The sequence below is a fragment of the Choloepus didactylus genome, chromosome 12 (genome assembly GCF_015220235.1).
Source record: "Choloepus didactylus isolate mChoDid1 chromosome 12, mChoDid1.pri, whole genome shotgun sequence".
NCBI lineage: Eukaryota > Metazoa > Chordata > Mammalia > Pilosa > Megalonychidae > Choloepus > Choloepus didactylus.
Genome location: NC_051318.1, coordinates 8,526,383 through 8,534,090, shown reverse-complemented (window position 1 = coordinate 8,534,090; position 7,708 = coordinate 8,526,383). Strand labels below are relative to the sequence as shown.

At 45.8% G+C, this 7,708-nt stretch overlaps 1 pseudogene; it reads left to right on the top strand.

The window, feature by feature from the left end:
• Positions 1-505: 505 nt before the first annotated feature.
• On the top strand, positions 506-1,740 carry LOC119507389 (annotated as a pseudogene).
• Positions 1,741-7,708: the final 5,968 nt, after the last annotated feature.

The following is a 7,708-nucleotide window of genomic DNA, read 5'->3' as shown; positions in this document are numbered from 1 at the left end:
ATTCAGTCAAAAGGAAAAAAGGAAAACAGCCACAAGGACGAAACCTGGGCACACTAAAATACTAAGAGTTTGGGCCGGGCCCAAGTACAGAATAGCTGGCAGGACACTGGTGAAGGGATGAGCTGGACGTAGCAGGTACTTCTTTCCAGCCTCAAGCAACCAAGATTCGCTTTCTGCTTGCCCCAGACTGAGGTACCCACGACGGAGTTATCCGAGGAGGAGAAAAATCTGTTCCAGCTGAGCCTAGACTGTTTCTGGAATGTGATGGCTGAGTAGCGGGCACCAGGGACTACACTGAGATTAGGTTTCAAACCAAGATGCTGGATTCTCCTGGTTAAAATACAGAGCTCTGAGGGCTTCACAGTGAAAATGGCATGATCTGCATTAACACCCCACAACTTGACAGTGGAGGGAGATACATGGACTTGTGGCACATGGAAATGTGTGCACAGACAAACGAAATCTATAATTCTTTAAAAATTGGAAGGAATTCTTCCTCACCAAAATGGGTACATATTGCTCAGTTGTCAAGTTGAAAGATCTCCAAGTGTTAAAGGGACTGTGTCACTGGGGTCCCATCATAGCCCTTGATGTTATGGCAATATGTTCTATGATGGCCATGATTGATCCTGTTTTGTGGTGTCGGCCCTTACATACAACAGGAGGAAGCATGAATTTCATCATGTTGATAAATTAGACACTCATGATTCTTTATAATTACTTAAGTGCCATGTTTGTGGGTCCTGGCTTGTCCCTCTGGGGTGGAAACCAGAAAATTCTCAGGATAGCATGTGTCTCCAGTATTGCAAAGTTTGCCAAGCATACAAGGCACCACGTTCACATCACTGCAGAAAGTGTAACAGGGTGTGATGAAGATGGACCATCACCTTCTTTGGATCAACAACTGTTGTGGTTACCAAAATCATGCTTTGCTCGCACCGTTTCTCCTTTTAGCACCCCTGGGCTGTATTCATGCTGCTTTCATTTTTGTTATGACTATGTACACACGGCTTTATAATTGGCTGTCTTTTGGGTAGAACACTGTAAAGGTTGACATGAGTGGAGCCTGCAGAGATCCGCTTCCAGTTGTCCCATTTGAATTAGCTGCATTTGCTATCATCTTGTTTGCCTGGGGATTAGCTCTAGGAACAGCCATCACTGTTGGGATGTTGTTTTTCATCCAGATAAAAATATTTTTCTGAAACAAAACTTCCACTGAATCATGGATTTAAGGGAAGGCTAAAGATAGAATTCAATATTATCAACTGGATGAAGTCTTTTTTTTCTTATGATATGGAAAGCAGATGGAAGAACTTTAAACAGGTATTTACATGGTCAGCAGTCCCTGAAGGAGATGGACTGGAGTGGCCAGTGAGAGAAGGCTGCCACTGGTACAGCTTAACAATAGAATAGTTGAAACAAAAGCAGACAAGAGTCAGTAGTGTTTGCTATAAAATAATAGAATATTATAGTGGTGCCTGCTGTCTTTTGAATAAAAGAATCAGAACCTTCCTCACAAGCCCCTGTACCAAAGAGCCTCAAATAAGGCTACGGAAAGGGGAGTTCATTTTAGCCATGAGAGGTTTACGATACTGGTTGTATGGAGACAAAATTCTTGACGATTCCTTTATAGAAGGTGCTTCAATAATAAGAGGATGATTCCCTAGAAACTATGTGGGAAAGTGTCCCTGTGATGCTGAAACAGATCAAGCCCCAAAGGGCGAGAAGAAAAATAGATAGCCACTATTTAGTTATCCTTTAAGTCCACTTCATTATTTGAAAATTGTACATGTTACCAAAGAATTATGCAATGAGCCTACTCTGGTTAAGGTGTTCTTTTCCTCAGAAGTGCCCTAGTGCCATGATTTAAATATTTTTATTACCATTTTGAAATGGAGAAGCCATTCTGCGTATGCCTGTGAATTCCTGCTCTTCTTTACCAGCTTTTCCTTCCCTCAAAGGAAAAACACTTTACCCAAGTAAGTCAATTGCATTTTCTCTAGGATTTTTTTTTATGCCCTGAAGTCTATATACCTCACCTACAGATATAATTCCCCCTTTGCCAGGAGCATCTACCTGTGATGCTTTTATTCTTTTTTCCCCCTCAGTTGATATTTCTTATGTAATATTCTAAATACTATAGAACTTAATTTGTCAGATTCAATATAAGCTAACATTTTGTTACCTGTCTTTTCATAATGCAGATTTTATCAAATCAAATAAAGATCAATGATTGTTCTATTAAAAAAAAAAAGTTTGGGGAGATGAGGGGGAGCAGGTAAAGGTGTTTGAGAACAAGCAGCAGCAATGGTGAGAGGAAAACCACAAGGAGTGCAGAGAACAAGGAGAGTCAAGCACGGCTGAGAGATCAAGTAAGTTGAGGACCAAGATTTAACCTGATCAATGCGAGTTCAAGAGGTTTCAAGAGGAATGGACAACAAGTTCAGGTGATTTTTTAAACTTGCTATGTTTTTGCATTGAAGTCAGACACTAACTACCCAGAGTGGAGCCAGACTTCACTGGCTAGACCCTCCCCCCCCCCCTCCGCCAATAGCCTACCCTCTCTTCAGACACCCAGCTGCAAGTTCTGGGGCTCCAGGGGTACCCTCATTTCCCACCAACTGGCTACAAATTCAGGGATACCCACTATGCCCTCAGGTTTGGTAATTTTCTAGAACTCAGAACACACTCTACTTATGCTTGCAGTTATATTCTAGCAAAAAGGGTACCAGGCAGAATGAGCAAGTTGGGGACAGTTGCAAGTGCAAACTTCCTGTTTTCCTTCCCTGTGGAGTCAGGCTGGTCACCCTCCCGGCATATCAGTGTGTGGCAATATTGCCTGTTGGGGAAATTCACCCAAGCATTGGTGTCCAGAGGTTTTAGTTGGTTGGTTGATTTTTTTAACTTTTTATTTTGAAGTGTTTTTTGAAGTAGGAGAAATCCAACATACACCTATCCACCCCAGAAACCCCAAACCGAGGCAGGATTAGAATTAGGGCAGTGGCTGGCTGATGAGCAAAGGGTAAATTCCAAGAAGCGGTCAGGCCTCAAGGAGAAGATACCCCTGAGAGGAACAGCCCCTGGGACCAACCAGCCACACCTAAGGGAGACATCAAGGAAGGAGCGAGAAGGGTGGGGCCAACCAACCCCGCCTGGGAGAGTCAACCACGATCAAACATCAATGAAGGAGGAAAGGGGGGAGGGTAGTAAAATAGTTAATAAAAATTACAAAAGGAACAAAAATCTATAAAAGCACTGTGGGAGCCCCTGGCCCCCAAGTGTCTTGAGAACTGCACACAGCATTTTGTGTGACCTAGGACAGCTGAGGTTTGACCTATTCTCCTTGTAAAATCAGATGCTGTCTGTAATCTGTACCCAAAACTACCTCCTCCCTGAGACTCCCTGAGATACTGTTATCTCTATAATCTTCCCCTCCTCCCTGTTGATTACAATCAACCCCTCCCTATGTTGCACGGTGCACCACCCCGCTCCCTGCCTTATGCTCTCATATCCATTGGAATGTTGAGTCCCCCAAAATGTGGACTATCTCCACGTTGTGCTCTGAACTGGCCGCCATTCAGAGCAGCTCCTGAATCCATCCAGAGAAGCTCCTGTTTTCAGGGCAACGTAGCTTGACTTCCCCACCCTCATGTCTCAGAACATATCCGATGATTTCTTTAGTCCTTTGCCTACAAAAGCCCTCTTGGACCAAGACAAGCACATTGCCTCACAGCACCAGGGCCTCTCACCTCTTGCCTCCATCTTCTTGCAAGAGTGACCACATGCTCGTTCTCTGCATGTGTACTTAATACATTTTCTGCCTGCTTGCTCGATCTGCGCTGTGCCCTTGAATTCTTTTTTGCAGCATGATCAAGAATCTAGGAACCCAATTGGGCAACAAAACCCAAATTTAACATTTTGCCACGTTTGTCTAGAGTTTTTGTGGGTATTCAATAGGTAGGCATGGTTGATTGAATCATTGGCCAGGTGGTTGAACTCACTTTTCAGCCCCTGTCCTGTCTCCTGAGGTCTGGCTGATATCACAAGGCTCAACGCCCCACCGTGTTGCCCCTTCCCTCCCGGACTATCAGTGCAGCCAGCCCCACCCTTTGGTCTCCTAAACATAAACTATCAGGTGTGGTCGCAGGGGTCACCATGAATAACGCACTTCTATCACTGGAAATTCCAAAGGCTTAAAGGTTACCCACCCCCATCTCTGCCCCGAATCTGGGACAAAGACCAGATGGCTCTTAGGGAAAGTTAATTCTTCACAGTTTTAAAGGGGAGCAGAGAAACGGAGCAGTATCTAGTGGAAGTTATAGGTCAAAAGAGAGTTTTGTTTTTTAATATGGATGAAATGAAGCAGGTTGTATACTGTTGAGAATGATGAAGTAGAGAAAGAGGAAAGTGGGAGAGAAAAGGGAGAATTTCTGAGGTGGTGTCATTATCCCAGAAAGAACAGGAAGGAGAGCAGGGCACGCAGGCTCGGCTGTGGGAGAGCGGTCGTAGTAACTTGTGGAGATTCTCCTCTGATTGACGAGAGCAAAGCAGCCTCAGGAGGAGCCACTGTCTTTTTCCCAATTTTAAGAGCTATTCACTGTGGAAAAGCTTGAACTCACTGGACAGATCAAGAGGGAATCGCCTAAGTTTGTGTTAATGAGGAGAAACTCTCAAACAGGCTGTGGAGAGCTCTGGAAGAGCAGAACAGCCACAGGAAGCCGGGGGACAGAGGTCAAGCAGCCCTGCCAGCTGGGGCCTGTGGGGGCAAAAGATTCTGCCTGGCCTGAGTGGTCCACAAGGAAAGATCAGTGGAAACCGAAGTCGCCCTGGAAGATGCTAACTGCATTATAGTCTCAGGACTATGCAAGGCTAGATTTAAGAGCTGCTTACAAAAGATCATGCTTCTTTTCTTATTAACAAATTTAAGGGGGTAGCTGATGACTCACCAGCCAAAAAGACACCTCAAGGACCTCTTGAAGCCTTTAGCGAAGTGAAAAGAAAGCCGGCTTTGGAGTCTGTCCTAAGTTAGAATCCCAGCTCTATCATTTATTAAAAATGAGATGATACAGACAGAGTGCCCGGCCTTTAGTGAATGAAAATCCTGCCCTTCCTGCCTCCTTTCTTTTGACGTGGTGTATCAAACCAGCAGGGTGTAACTGAGAAAAATGGCACATTTCTTCAGAGTGGAATTAAACTGTGACGTCCACGTACAGTCAGGGCCGGGCTGGGGATGGGGTGAAGGTGAGCAAGTCCAAGGCAACGCACCTGAAGATTCCACTAGGCCAGGAAGGGAAGAGGAGATCCCTCAGCAGAAGTTCCAGAGAACGCCGGCGCCGGGAGAAGGTGTGCAGCTGACAGCTGAGTGGGGGTGGAGGCCAAAGGGCCCAAGAGAGCAGCCTGAACAATTGAAAATTGATGTGGCCCAGAGCAGAACTGCCACCACGATGAGAGAGTCTGAGGGTCATGGGGGGACGTGGTCCAGGGCAAAGACCCAGAAAAGGTGAGGTAGAGGTGGGCTTTTTTTTCTTTTAAGTGCTGGGGACAGGTGCGAATTTACTGAGCTGACAAAAGTGAGCTCCGTATTTTCTCAACTAGGGCACAGTTGACTCCCAGAATTCCTGCATCCTTCAGAGAACACCTTATGAGTTCACTAGTACTCACACCTCACCCCTCATCCTGTGTCTTTGTTCCATCTTTTTATAAGACTGGCGCTGCACACTCATGCCGAGAGCTCAACTCCAAGGATAAGTAGCAATCTCAGAGGTTCACGTCTGAGGTTCATCAGACATAGTGTCAGAGGCAGGTTGTGAGAGGCCTGAGAGCCTCAGCCCCGTTCCCTGCTTCCCCTCTTCTGCCTGGTCTGCTTCAGAACCCCTCATGCAGCCACGCTGGCCCTGCCAGCCTCATCAGAGGCCTCCACCCCACATCCACGAGTAAATCATTCCACAGACCAGGACTTGTATATTGTTGAAGATGGACCTTGGGCTTCTGTGGGGCCTGCAAGTCTCACTGCTTCCCAAATCCTCACATTGCTCATACAGCTGGGCCTCAGGGCTCCTGGATCATCTCCTGCTGCGTGGTTTGCCAAGGACCTAATCTCCTGTCCCTGATATTCTTGCATCCTCTGGTAGGGGCTCTGTGCTGAAACAACACACACCATGCTGCACCTACTGACCTGCATTTAGCGTTGCCCAAAGTGGACACTGCCTGGAGGCACCAGATGCCTGTTAGCACTGCCTAGTGCAGTGGAAACTGTTGTCTGTCTGCCCAGCTTTCCTTCCCATTTTCTATCCAGGTTTCCACCTCTTCCCCCATGCAGTCCATGAGCTGGAGAGGACCTGACCACCCCACCCCCAAACCAGCTCTGGGGATTGACCTACCAAAATGATGTTTCTCAACCCAGGTGGCCCATTAGATTCTGATGTAATTGGGCTGGAGAGGGTCCAAGTATTAATATTTTTTCTAAAGCTTCTCAGAAGATTCTAATGTGCATCCAAGATTGGGAACCTTTTTGAAGGAAATCCTAGTCCCTTGTGATGGTGTGAGAACCCAGGTGTCAGCCAATCGATGTGTGATATTCCCCAGCCGCAGGGGTTGGTTCCAGTGTTAGCCATGAGATGTGAGGGGAGAGATGCTAGAGCCTTCTGTGAAGGAGGTTTGCATGGTCTTACAAGAGAGCTACCAGATGATTCCTCTCTTTCTGGAGGCCATGATATATTGGTATAATATCTGGAACTGCTGCAGCTATTTTGCCACCTGAATGAAGTCAGCTTAAGAATGACGCCAACGTGGAGAGATGCTGTCATCATGGAGAAACGAAGCCAGAGCTGGACATCAAGCCAAACTAGAGCTCGTCCTATATCCCCAGTTATGGAGTAATACATTTACTTATGAAAATGCTTTGACTTGTTTGTGTATCCTGTTTTTTTCATATGCTGATATTTATGCCTTGTTGATACACTTATTTCAAAAGTAATATCTGCTTATGGAAAAAATTTACAAAGAATGTAAAAGCCTACTGCTCGACCCCCACCCGCACCCTGGCTTCCCATTTCCACAGCTCAGAGGTAAGTTCCGTTTATAGTCCATTGTGTATTATTCCAGGAAAGTTCATCTATCTACCTGTAGCAGTGTATACCTAACTCAGTCTGTATCTATCCTCTATCTATTGATCAGTCAATAAGTAAGTGGACATCTATCACTTCTAACTATCCACCTATCTATTGGGGAGCAAATCATGTTCACAAAAGGCATGTTCAGGTCCCAACCCCTGCTCCTGTGGGTGTGACCCCATTTGCAAATCGGACCTTGGAAGGTGTTACTAGTTAAGGTGTCCACACTGGATGAGGGTGGGCCTTCATCCTATGTGGCTGACGTCCTTATAAGCAAATATAATTGGACAGAGAAGGGAAAAGCCAAGGGGAGAAGCCAGAAGCCGGAAGTCCACAGAACCTGAAAGAGAAAGAAGATGATACCATGTGCATTCATGTGACAGAAAAGCCAAGGAACCCCAAAGATGGCCAGACAGCCAGAAGAGACTTGACCCCGGGAGGAGGCCAGTCTTCCAACCTCTGAAACCCTGAGCCAATAAATTCCTGTTGTTAAGACAATCCATTTGTATGACAGTTGTCTTAACAGCTGGAAACTGAAACAATATCTATCTTTCTTTTCTCTCCCTGTTTCTATCTCTCTATTATATATCAATCTA